Source organism: Polypterus senegalus, chromosome 10 (genome assembly GCF_016835505.1).
Source record: "Polypterus senegalus isolate Bchr_013 chromosome 10, ASM1683550v1, whole genome shotgun sequence".
In the NCBI taxonomy this organism is placed as follows: Eukaryota; Metazoa; Chordata; class Cladistia; order Polypteriformes; family Polypteridae; genus Polypterus; species Polypterus senegalus.
In genome coordinates, this window is record NC_053163.1 from 138,850,327 (window position 1) to 138,864,112 (window position 13,786).

Here is a 13,786-nt window from a genome sequence, read left to right on the forward strand (position 1 = left end):
TTCACTCTTTATGCGTTTCCCTATCCTGTAGCATAACGACTGCTTTGTAACTTTTCAAGTCACTTCAGAAGTTAATCCCTTTCTTTAGATCAGTAAAGTTTAAGCAAATACGGAATAATGCAAAAGAGAGCAAGAGAGAGAATGAGTGAGTGAGTGAGAGAGAGAGAGAGAGAGAGAGAGAGAGAAACGCTTGCTCGTTCGCTTCTGCTCTCCTGCTGCCCTGCTATTAGGAGACATTCAGCAGCAGGGATAGGCACAGCCTGCAATTGGCTGACTTCGGTAAACACTGGCCGCCGCATCTCAATATAAGGTGCCGTAGGTGCAGCAGGATTCACTCTCAATCAATTCTCACAGCGAAGTGAGAACGGCGTGTTTAAGCTGCACCGCTGTACTTACGGCTCGTTCTCTCACACCTGCTGCACGAGTCTCTCTTTCTAAACTGCCATCTGTTCCTGGATCAAGAAGCCACTGACACACCTGCATACCCCAGCTACAAGTAGCACCCACCTTACCCTTTCTCCTCCCCCCAGGTAAGTGCCTTTGCGAGTTCTCAAAATAAGTACAATAGACACTTGACGGAGAGCGACTTGAATTTACAACGTACTTTGATAAGCTCTTGAAGTAATCCGCCTGGTCGCTGAGCACTTTGTAACAACTGTGCAGGAGATTGCACAATAATATCTATCTATCTATCTATCTATCTATCTATCTATCTATCTATCTATCTATCTATCTATCTATCTATCTTTTAAGCCACACGTGCAGCCAGCATTTGCAGTTTGACTCAAAAACGAAAGGAAAGAAACGAAAAACGGTAGTACGCACAACGCTTTCTCACGGCTCTGACTTTTATGCAGTCGCTGGGTGTGAAATATGATTTTTTTTTCCCATAAGATGACTTCATGTGTGCGCTGATACTTTCCGGCTTATCCTTTTGCTCCCTGGATAGGCGCCAAGTCTCCGCGAACTTGGGCAATGCATGTAAGACAGGTAAAGACGGGTTCGGAAAGTCGGATCGATGGAAAGATAAAATTTACAGGGTCTAGCCCAGAATGTTTCGTAGTGCTTCCTTGTATACTAAACAAAAGCAAAGTTGATCGGTAAGGTTTTGTCATTCCGTTTTGTGAAACAACCTTTGATATGTTGTACATCTTTCAACGGCAGCTGGGAGAGCTGATAAAAATGATGATAGACGTCATCTCTTAGCGATTATTTTTGCTCGATTGCACCAGGTGCTTTTCTCACAGGTATACAAAAACAATCATGTCATTATGTTTCCTGGCAATTTCTTTCGCAATTGTCTGTTTTATACCTTGCTTTTACGAACGAAGCGATATCTTTTTCAATTTCAATGTAGCGGCGTAGTGGGGAAAAAACCGTCGCGTCTGAATGCCTAGACAAGCTGCTCTAAACTCTGCGGTACCTTTTGTGTAGAGCTATTATTATTATTATTATTGTTATTGTTTATTAATTATTATTATTATTCATCTTATAGACCCACTTAATCATAAGCAGGATAGCGGGGAAGCTGGAGCCTACCTCAGTAAGCATGGGGCTCAAGGCAGGAACAATCCATGGATGGAGGACAGCCCATCACAGTGTGAACGCAGACACGGGGCCAATTTAGCATCGCCATTTCAGCCGAACTGGATATCTTTGAACTGTATGGGGGCAAACATCTGGGGGAAATTATTATTTATTTATTTTACTTCAACTAATGCCATGCTTTGAGATTGACTGGCAAATTGACCCGGTGGACTGGAGTCCCGTCCTAGGCTGTTCCCCTTTCTTTCCATATAGTATATAGCACTTTCCAGTGCCTCGTCAGACGTGTTGTGCTCCGAACTTGAATTTACGTTTTTGTAGAGTTCTGCTTTTTTGTAAAATACGTTTTTCTTTCTGTTGACCTCAATTAGGGGTTATTCATTTTTGGCTCTTTCCAGATTTTATTTTTTTCATTGGTGTCCGGAAAACAGTTTCAAACGGGCTGTCAGCGGAACGGGTTCCGTTGCGCAACTGAAATGGCCCCATGTTTGTGTTAAGTCAAAAGTCGGGTGACTTCTGAATATTGAAATCACCCCTCATCAGGTCCCCTTCATTTTCCCAAACTCAATGACAATAGCAACGAGTCTTTATAAAAAAGGAACTGCAAAATTAGTTTGACCTGGGCGGGAAATTGTTTTATGTATTTGTTTTACTTGCAAAATAGTCGGAGCCATATAAGAATGCACGCGCGCGTGTGTATATATGCTTTAGTGTGTCGTTTTCCATTGCGAATGTCAAGTACTTCTGTTGAGTCTTTAGCTAATTCCCACTGATGCGTGTTCTTTACACCCTACTTTTCACTTGGATATCCATGAAGAAGAAAATGTTAACAACTTATGTGTTTTAATTGGCTTGCAACTGAATCGATTAATTATTATTATTATTAGGTTGACGCCTTTATCCAAGGCGACTTACAGCATTTGAGGTACAATTGGTCACTTTTTTCCAGTTGGCACACAAGTAGGTGAAGTGACTTGCTCATGGTCACACAGCATCAACTGCAGGATTTGAACCGTTTCCCGTTTCGGATCTGCATGGCGATCTTCTATTTTTCAGATTGCACAATTTTTACATTTTTGAAAAGAACCGGTTAACTAAAACCGAATAACAATTACCTGAAATGACAACACTTTAAACGTCAAAAAAATTCCGCACAAATCATTTTATGTTGTTGCACACTCAGTACCCGCGACATACGGTGAATTTCCCGATGAGGTTCCAGCTGCGCTTTGATGTTGGTTTAAACTTTGGCGTTCTGCCACCCCGTACTATGTAAAACAGACTTTCATAACATAATAAATAGATGGGGTGTCCCTTAATGGACTGGCGTCCTGACCTCGAAGGTGTAGAGATACATTGGCAGAGGAGTAAGTAGGTGCAAGAAGGAGCTCCCCGAATTGGGCTCCCGCGTCGTTAACTGTGCGGGATCTTAAGCGGCTATAAACTCTCCGCGACCATTGATACATTGTTTTGGCACACAGATCAGTGTGGCGTAGTGCAGGTTAAGGCTTTGGACTTCAAGCCCTGAGGTTGTGAGTTTAAATCCCACCACTGAGACTGCGTGACCAATGCGCAAGTCGCTTCACCCGCCTGTCCTCGAATTGGAAAAACGAAGCAAACCCATCTCAAATGTTGTAAGTCGCCAAGGATAAAAAGTACCAGCCAAATGCCAAGCAATAACAGTAATAAGATTTGTGTGTATCTTGGATGGCACAGCGCTGTTCATCCACGGATCCGAAGACTTGGGTTTAACGTTCTCCTCGTGTCTGCGTGGGTTTTCTCTCGGCACTCGGTTTTCCTCCCACGGACCGCAGTCTCGATGCTATCACAGGTCTATATGTCGTGCGCGTGTGTGTTTACTTAGTGATATATTTCGTCCTTTTCGGGGTTGCTTCCTGCACGGCGCCCAGTGCTCCCGAGGTAAGCTTTTTATCCCTGTCATCCTGCCCTGAATAACGTTTTGGGCTGAAAGCGCCGCACTTAGAAGTGCTTCAACTTTATGTGGGATGTGCTGCACTGCGCGATCCCGAGCATTACTTAAGTGATCCTTCTCCAAGTGTAAAATATCAATAAAGAGTCGTAACGCACGCCCGGCACTAAAGTCGTCATCTAAATGTAAAAAAAACTTAAAGATAAGCGGACACCGTCCACCTCTACGGCGTCCAGCCGTACACGAACGCCGTAGACAATGAAACGCGGCTGTCATCCGCTGCCAGCCCCCCGTTGGCGTTAATAGCGGCTGTTTATTCCTCAAATTATTCGTCGCCCCGCCACACGCTACCCTCCAACAAACTGATGTGCGTTGCATATTCATGATAAAAGGAGCGCCTGCAATCCGCATTAATTCAAAATACAACGTAGTCTTGGATTAGGAGAGTAATTAAAATACAGACATTAAGGCGAATAATGAGGGAGAAAGATGAATAATTTTCAATCCGCGGACGTGCGTGTCATATTCATATTTCCGCAGGGTTTCAAAGCGCCTGAGTCCGGGGTGTTGATTTGCAGCTCAATGGAGTCATTTTAATAATGATAAGTGCGTATTAGCCCACTGGTTTTAACCCCATAACCCCTGGGATTCCCTTCATTCACGTTACTTTGTTTTGTGACACCGTATAACCATTTAAATTAGACAATTGTCTTCCATATAATTAGCTAATTGAAACCTCCCAACTTCCCTTTATCGTTTTTATCCTGTCTGCTCGGTTTCTGTTGCAGCTGTCATTGTGTCTGCTTGAATTTAAAGGCTGCTTGGACGATGGATGGCGACCGTTCAGCTCGATCCCGCGAGCACGAGCACGAGCATACTCACATATGGGCACTCCCGCTATGCACTATATACAAAAACTCGCAAAAAGAACACAATACAAATTCACAAACTGACAGCATATGGCAGCAATTACTATATGACACCGATACTCTGTCACAAAAAATACTATATCATAAACACACGGTCTCTTTTGCTTTTCTGTTGAGGTTTGGAATCGGCATTTTTAACTCTTAGGAATACTCACACCTTAGAGACACACGTGATGTGAATATCAAATGCATGCAAGCAAGGCGTCACACCTGCATGCAGTATGCTGCACTCTTAAAAACAAATGCACCAAAGTGCTTCTTCAGAGCCATGTTAACCCCCCACCCCAAATAAATCCATGTGAAGTTTCTAGGAAGAGCCTTAATTAATTTTCAGGTGAACATGTTTCATAAATAACCAGATGGTAATAGATTTGTGAAGCAACAATGGGTTCATGTTTTTATCCACAAGTACTTGGATGAGAGACCATGGAAAAGCCTGAGTTGCTGCTGGAAGAAGTGTTGGTAAGACCAGTAGGGGGCACTCACCCTGTGGTCTGAATGTGGATCCCAATACTGCAGTGCTGTGACGGGGACCCTGTGGTGTACATATGGCGCCGTCCCTCCGATGAGTCCCTCTGACTCGCTGTGGTCATTAAAGATCCCTGGGCATTTTTCGAAAAGATGAAAATTTATCACGATGTTCTGGCTACATTGCCCATCACAGCCTCGGCCATTCATCCCCTGTCTCTAAATGGCTATCTCAGGGTCCTCTTAACAGCATCATAGGCCCACAGGTGAAGTAATGTGCAGGGGCCTCTGTTTTGATATGAAAACAGAAACATCATGGGCCCCTGGCCAGTGCCCATTGTGCCCACATGTTAAGTCAGCTCTGGCTATCTCTCTCACCCCTTCACCACCTAATAGCTAATGTGTGGTGAGTGTTCTGGTGCAATGATGGCTGCTGTTGTATCATCCAGGTGGGTGCTACATATTGGTTGCGGTTGAAGTGACACCCCTCTGTCAGTGTAATGCCCTTTGAGTTTAAGCACTATATAAATATAATTATTATTATTATGACTATTATTATTTTTTTAAAAGGACTCCTTCTGCATGGAATAACTCAGACTAATCTGTTGTATTCTGCTAAGTAATCTGCCATATATTAAAGATTTCTGTTTTGTTCACATATTAGGAAATCTTTCAATGCCAAAGAGCCAACTTCACATGCAAAGAACCCGTCCCAGAATTAAATGGCTCTTTGTCAAGCAATGATGAAACCACACAAGCCAGTAAAGTGCCATTAAAGAACCAGCACTTTTAAGTATGTGGGTGGGCTTGTGGGTTTATGAAACTAATGGAGCGAAAAGAAGATGAACCTTCCTTTTCTACGGTAGATGACCGACCATCAAAGTCTAGCATGGGCTGGCACACTTGAGCTCACAGTGGCACTCATTCTGGGCCAGTTTAGAGTGGCTAACCTAATATTCAAATAAGGGTAACACATCTGGTTTCCTCTATCTGTTGTATCCTGCTAGTAGTCTGCTATCCTCTACCTCCATAGAAGAATAAGTGTCTGTCCAGTTGCTATGTCCCTGTCATTCCTCCAGACGGGGGCATTTCAAACATCTTTCATCATAAAGTGAATTGCATTTTTTCATTCCAACAGATGGCACATCACAATCAATTTTCATAATAAAAAGCATTGCATTTATCATTTCTAGAGATGATGCATCACATTTTTCATAATAACATGTATTGCATTGTCATTCCAACTGATGGCACATCTCAAACATTTTTCATCATAAAATTCATTGAATGTTTAACTCCAACAGATGACAAATCACAAACATTTGTTGCAAAATGCATTGCATTTGTCATTCCAACAGATGGTGCATCACAAACATTAACACAGCTTTCACAAATCCCATGCTAAATGGCATATAATAGAGACATATATATTGCATGATGCACTGCAAAGGTTAACACAGAGGTCTGTTGATTTCTTAGATTTCAACCAGCCTTAGATGAGTAGCAGAGCTAGAACATTAAAGATGTCTGTTTCATCCACATATTGGGAACCTTTTTCCAGCCCAAAAGAACCAACTTCATATTTAAAGAACCCATCCTAAAAATCACATACTTCTTGATCAAGCGGTGGTGGAATCACACAACCTAGTGAAGTGTCATTATTTTTAAGAGTGTTCTTTAAGTATTTATTCAGATGTCTATTAGAAATTCGTTTGGCTTGCACAATTTATTTATTTTTTTTTAAATATAAAAAAAAAACAACTCTTTTGCTTCATCTTTCCAATTTGAATGTTCATCAATTACCCGGCGGACTGTGCTAAACCCCCATAGTGTCCATGTGCTGCGCAGTGCGAGTGGGTGTAGCTGCTAAAAGTCCTTTGGAGAAAGCTGCCAGATAAACGGCCATCTATTTACTCACCTGCTTTTTCAACTCGGCTTGAGTGTACAAATCAAACACTGGCAGATTCCGAGCCAAGACAATGAGGTTCTTTTTTGACATAGGTGCTATTTCTTTAATTTATTTACTTCTGTATCCTCACACACACACACACACACGCACACATCATCTGTGTACGCACATAGGCTGGCAGTGGAAATCTGAGGTTGCAGGTTCAATTCCTGCTAATGCCGAGTGAGTCACTTAGCTGGCAAGCTGCATCTCTGAATTAAAGAGAATTGTGGCGCAAAAGACAAATGTGTATTCATGTAGTTGTCCCTGTCAAGTAAAATGGATTAATCGAGAGATTTCTTTACATATTCTAAATAAGCATGGACTTATTGATGCAGATCACTGCATGTTCAAACATTTATTTCTGACAAAGATAGATTATAGAACGTATCCCCATTGCTTCTCCTCACCGGCTTAAACCTAAAGAAAGGTGCAGAGATAATCCTGGAACTACCGGCACTGCAGAAAGACCGACAGCTGGATAGTCCTGGAGCTCCCTCTAACAGACATGGACAGATAATCCATGTAGCTCTCCGTGCTGATATTTAGGTTTGTAACAGACTCTGTAAAAAGTCAATGAGTAGATAATAAAGGATTTGTGAAATCCCAGCTGTCTCCTGATTTTAAAAGCATTCTTGCTGCATACAATAACACAATCTACGTTCAGGTTTTCTTGATTTTATCCATTAAAGGTTTTCTGTGTCGTCCACACATTAGGAACTTTTTGAAAGCCCCATAAAAGATTTCCTATGAAAAGAATTCATCCCGGAAATAAACTGTGGTGGAACCTCACAGCCAGTAAAGTGCCATGAAAGAACCAGCATTTTAAAAGGGGGTCATTCATGATCATTGTCAACACACACTTGATTTCTGCTGCTTCTTAATAATAATACAAAAGTTCACAATTTTAGATAAGCCTGTAAATGACTGTACTGAACTCTATGCTTTAGAGATCGATTATAAGCAACTATTAACAGTCTGTGTGATATAAAACATGTTACAAACTGTTTTAACATAATATGAAACACATCAAAAATTGTAACTTATTTTAACAATTGCATTTTATTAATTTATTGATTATGGCATTTATAATAAAAGGTTTGCAGACTGTTAATAGCTGCTTTACAACAGATGCCTCAATTAAGCTAATTCTGTACCCATCGACCACACACCTGCTCATATTACTGTGCTTTCATTTAAAAACTCAAACGTTAGCCTCCATTTTTGCCTTTTATCCAGGATTTTTAACTCCCAAAAATGGAGACATTTGAAAACGGTCCGAGGGGTTGAATACTTCAGACAACTCAGCCTTAGTGCTGGAATGTGGACGGGCAAAAACACAAACTCAAACTGCGCTCTGATTTGTTTGTGTTTATTACGTGACCCTTCCCTGATTGGATCCTGCACATTGTAATGTCTCATTCTGATTGGTCGCCCTTCACAGAAGAAAATCAGATTCCCACATGGGGGACGTAGAAGAGTTTCTTTCTTTGGTGCTTGTTGTGCTGCTAACCTGTATGCACCTAAATTTAATTTTGCACAGTTTGAATGCCACATAAACACAGCAAAGGCAAAAAGTTTACTGGTTGCTACAGTTTTGTGATAAATCCAGTGGTTGGTGGCGTTACTGTCCCATCAAGGATTTCTGTGCTGATGTACACATGCCCAGTGTAGTTGAATGTCTACATCATATGCAATATCTGTAATTTTAGTTTGGGAGGAGATTGTTTTTATTTAAGATCACTGCTTTTAATGAAAACATAGAAGTGTGGACATGGCCTTAGATGGCACACTAATCCTGTAGCTGTCTATACCGATGATGGATAATCTTGAAGGCGTCTCTCCAAAAAAATATAGATTGATAATTTTCTAGCAGACTTTACTGAGTAAACAGAGATAATGCTGACACAGTCTCTAACAAAGAGAGAAAATCTTGCACCTATTTTCTGCCAAGCAAAGATAGATGGATATACAGATAAACTTTCCTGTAATCCTGTAGCTGTCTTTACCGACCTCCAATAATTAGATAATTAGATATACAGATACCAATGTGGCCGTGTCTACCAAAGACTGATAATCCTATGCTTTGTTCTGTACTGAACAAAGACAGATAAAGAATGAGAAAATCTCGTATCTGAATCTACCGAGGAAAGGTTGATACACCTGCAGCTGGTAGATAGACCAACAGATAGAGAGATAGAGAGGTAGAGGGATAGAATTGAAAGGCACTATATAATAGATAGATAGATAGATAGATAGATAGATATCCCCACCCAGGTATCTATCTATCTGCATATCTATCTATCATACATTGCATATCTATCTATCTATCTGTCATACATTATCTATCTATCTATCTATTTGTCATACATTATCTATCTATCTATCTATTTGTCTATCTATCTATCTATCTATCTATCTATCTATCTATCTATCTATCTATCTATCTATCTATCTATCTGTCATACATTGCATATCTTCTAGAGAGATAGATGTGAAAGGCACTATATTATATACAGAGATATGTAAGACGCAACAGATTGACAGCTAGATGGAAAAAATGATGTGAAAGGCACTATGTAATAAATACAGACATGCAAGATATAATAGATTGACATACAGACATAAATAGATGTGAAAGACGCTATATAATAAATACAGATATGCAAGAAACAAAGGATTGATATGCAAGACAAATAGATAATGCCTTTCACATTTATCTATTTATCTGTCTGTCTATTGATCTGTTGTGTCTTTTATATCTCTTTTTATTATATAATTCCTTTCACATCTGTCTGTCTGTTTGTCTGTCATATAATGTCTTATCTATCTATCACATAGTGCCTTTCCTGTCTGTCTATTCTGATAATGCGCTAACCCCATCTTGATGACCCAGTCCTTAATTCCACTCTTGAAGACGCTTTCTCCACAGACTGGCCAAGTGCTTTCGGCCACAGTGTGTTAAACAACAGAGCGGCTGCTTGGTGCCATCAGGTTACTGGGAAGTCTCTGCTGTTTTTACTGGGCTGTCTCCACAGTATGGTATTCCTGAGCCGGGCCTGACATCCTGACATCTGTTGTGAAAACTTCATTAATGTTCTGCATGGCCTGCTGCCTCAGGTTGTGCATATGTGAGCAGAGCCAGGGATATTCAGGCTACTCAGTTGCTAAGGGCCCAGAGCAATCACTTCATTAATCTTAATCTTCCACCATAATGTCTCTCAAAGAGCAGCACAGCTAGGTGGAGGCAGAGGTGGAGAGAGTTGATGTGTTGCTTTTTCGTGGTGGTTTACCTCTGAGAGGACTTCTCCAAAAATAACTTTTACAACCTACAAGACATATATGAAAAATCAGACGTTCAGACCCAGCATTTAAATCCTGCCTGAACAGGAATGTTTATAATAAAGGACACCCGCCAGTCCTTCTTCTCCTTAATCTGTGTCTGTATGCTTGTGTTCTGCTGATGCCCCTTTGATGAACTTTTCTTTGTTTATTTTTTGTATTTTTTGATGTAGTTTATTCTTAATTTCCAAGCATTGAACCCCAGATCCTTCTAATTATCAGTTTTTGGCAATGCGCAACATGAAAGGCACTATATAAAAATGGTTTTACTGCCATGCACATTTTGGACTGCCTCCCGCTGACTCCTTAAGTGAATTTATAAAAATGACTCCACAGATTTTCACACTGTTGGTCAATGTCTACTATCAGCCTACCACCAGAGCTGGTGTAAGAACTTAACATTCATCTACACTGACAGGACTCTCTCAGCTACACCTACCTGCTGTTTGTCTGACTTGACTTCTGTGAAGGGTTAGGGGCACAATGTTCCTTATTTTAAGAAGCTGTCCTTATTTTATATACGTAGTGCCTTTCCGTAGTGAGCACTGTCTCAGGCCTTGGATTATTTGGATGCCTCCATATTTCTTCAGTTAAAGTGTTGGTCAGCTAACTCGGTTGCAGAACAAGTGAGTGTTGAGGTTTTCGCAGGCAGTCAGTCTCTCCTTGAAGTTAGGGGGTGTGGTGGCACAGTGCTTACCGCCAGCTCCCTGGCTTTGGACCCCACGTCTGGTTGTTGTCGGTGTGGCATTGGCTTTGCTGTCCTCCTGTGGGTCTTCCTCACACATTCCCAAGGGTACACTTGTTAAATGAATTGGCCAATTCCAGTTTTGCCAAGTGTGTGTGACTGGACTGTGGTGTGCTGCCCAGTGCTAGCATATAGCTATTAGAATATAGCAGTGAAGTGAACTAAATATTTAACGCATCAACATTTCTCTCATTAAACATATTTCCAATGCAGCTATGCCCATAAAATTTAGAGCCAACGAAAGTGTTAACTCAATAAAAAAACACACAACTTAAGACATCTTAACATTCCAGTCTGTAAAAGAGTTCTGTGTAACAAAGTGGAATGGCACAGTACTGAATACGTTAAGTGAAAATGATTTGCTCCTTGGTGGAGAAGCCTTTGTTTGAATTAACAGCTTCAGTATGAAGAAACACGTTCCCGCAGTGCTCAGGTGGGATTGTGGCCTATTCTTTTGCACAGACAGTCTTTCAATTGTGAATATTCCTGCTGGTGAATCTTGATCTTCAACTCCTTCCACGGATATTCTGCTGGCTTTAAGTCCAGTGATTGACACCTTTGTGTTCTTCCACTGGTTCCACTTGAGAGTCTCTGTTTAGGATTGTTGTCCTGCTGCAAGGTCCACTTGTGTCACTGACTGTTCTCAAGAATACCTGTACATGACTCCATTCGTCTTCCTTTCAATAATTAGGAATCCATGAGAAGAGAAACAGTCCCATTTCATGATGCTTCCACCTCTGAACTTCACTGTAGGCATTTTTAGGGTCATAGGCAGAACCATTACTCCTCCAAACATGGTGCGTTGTATTGTTGCCAGAGTGTGATTTGTGTCTTGTCTGACCACACTCCATTTTCCTGGTAATCTACAGGCTTCTCCAAATGTTGTGCAGCCAGCTTCAAACAAGCTTCGACATGACTTTTCCTCCATAATAGAGTATTCTTAGGTGATCATGCATGGAGATGGTAGTGGTAGAGAGAGTTGCCTAATGGTTTTCTGTGACCTGCTGCTTTCATGTCTTTCTGGAGTTCTTTTCAAGTGATCCTTGGCTTGTGAGCTACTCTTGTGACTAACCTTCTCACTTCACAGCCAAAAATATTGTGAGGAGCTCCTGTGTGTGGCCAGTTGATGGTGGGGTGATGCTCCTTCTACTTGCAGATTATGGCCACAATGGTGTTTATAGGAACGTTTCGAAGTTGGGAAATCCATCGGTAACCAGTGTCATGGATATGCTGCTTGACAATCTTGTCGCAAAGGTCTTGGGGGAAATCTTTGGCTGTACCTATCCTGAGATGTTTCTTGCGTGGTAAGAAATGAGTTGTGAGCTTGAGTTCAGAGGTGGGTAGCCCTTTAGCAAAGTGGAAGTGCAGACCTACCTGAGGGCTCATTAGTGGAATCAGCTGCTTTAAGGGCTGCTGCTGCTTCTTCTTGATGTGTTCAATATTTTCTTCTTGTGTCATTCTACTTTATTGCACATTCCATTGATTGGAATGTTATGATTTCTTTGGCTGTGTTTTTTTTAGTGAGTTAGCCAGCCGTGCTACCCATCTAAAATTGGGTTGAAATCTAAGTAATCAACGTAGACCTCCTGTTTATTTGACCCATGGGTTGTCCATTTGCAAAGTAGGCCCCCACTGCCCAAGCGCCCTGCCGTTTTTTCAGCCATAACCAAATACAACTTACAGGTCCACATTTCAGAAGTACAAATTTCCTCTGGTGGCAGAATTATCAGTATGGTTATGCGCGAGCAGAGAGAAAACAGTGACGACAGGCAGCATCGACGTGCTATGATCTCTTGGTGCAAATTAATATTATGAGCAAAATGTTGCATAGTAAAGATATGCAGTTTGACGTCATTTTGAATTGCATTCGACTTCTTGAAATCCTGCAAAGAAACAGGTTTCGAATTGGCCTAAGATGCAGCTAAAGAGTTAGCTACAGAACTGGAAATAGACGAGAACGAAACGCACTCTCCATCTGCACTGACCACACGTAGAAAGAAAGTGTGGAGACAATTTGATTATGAAGCTCGTGATGAGCCGATATGTGATCCTAAAGAAAAACTCCACGTTGAGTCCTTCAGTGTCTTGCTAGATCAAGCCCTAATGTCAATGAATGGAATGATTTGACCAGATGAAAAACCCATTATGACAATTTAGGGTTCCAGCACAATTTCAGATGCATTACGAGCACGAGCGAAGCTGATTTGAGAGAGTGTTGCGATGTTCTCAGCAATATCTTAACAGATGAAATTAATGGGCCCGATGTTGATGCTCACGATTTATGTGCCGAATTGCACAATTTTGCAAATTTGGTTCCACAAACTATTTCTGCCCTTAAAAGTTTGCAATTCATATACGAGAAATATTCTATTTGCAAGATTCTTTCCCAAACGTCTCTGTTGCATCACAAATCTCTTTGATGAATGCAGCTTTTCAAAGCTGATTATGAGTGACATGTGAAGAATCATGACTCAAGATCGATTGAATGGCTTAGCGTTAATATCAGTTGAGCACAAAGTTGTCAATTCCCTCAATTATTTAGACTTAATCAAAGACTTTGCAAAAATGAAAGTACGCAAGGTACTATATTAGGTATAGTCAGTAGGTTCCTTTGACATATTCCTCTCAAATCTGCTATATATAATATCCATCCATCCATTATCCAACTCGCTATATCCTAACTACAGGGTCACGGGGGTATGCTGGAGCCAATCCAAGCCAACACAGGGAGCAAGGCAGGAAACAAACCCTGGGCAGGGCACCAGCCCACCGCAGGGTATATATAATATATAATCATAAAATGATATACATTACTAATTATTACGCATTTACATGGATAAAATAATTATTATGCATTTATACAGATAAAACAATTATGA

The 13,786-nt window shown here is 41.0% G+C and overlaps 1 protein-coding gene across 1 annotated transcript in view; it reads left to right on the top strand.

Moving 5' to 3' along the window:
- The first annotated feature begins 300 nt into the window (after positions 1–300).
- LOC120537712 (C2 calcium-dependent domain-containing protein 4C-like) overlaps positions 301–13,786 on the top strand; it is a 63,848-nt gene continuing 50,362 nt past the window's right edge. Inside the window, exon 1 of the mRNA XM_039766851.1 lies at positions 301–530. The gene's annotated coding sequence lies outside the window, so the exon portion shown is untranslated. The remainder of the gene's footprint in view (positions 531–13,786) is intronic.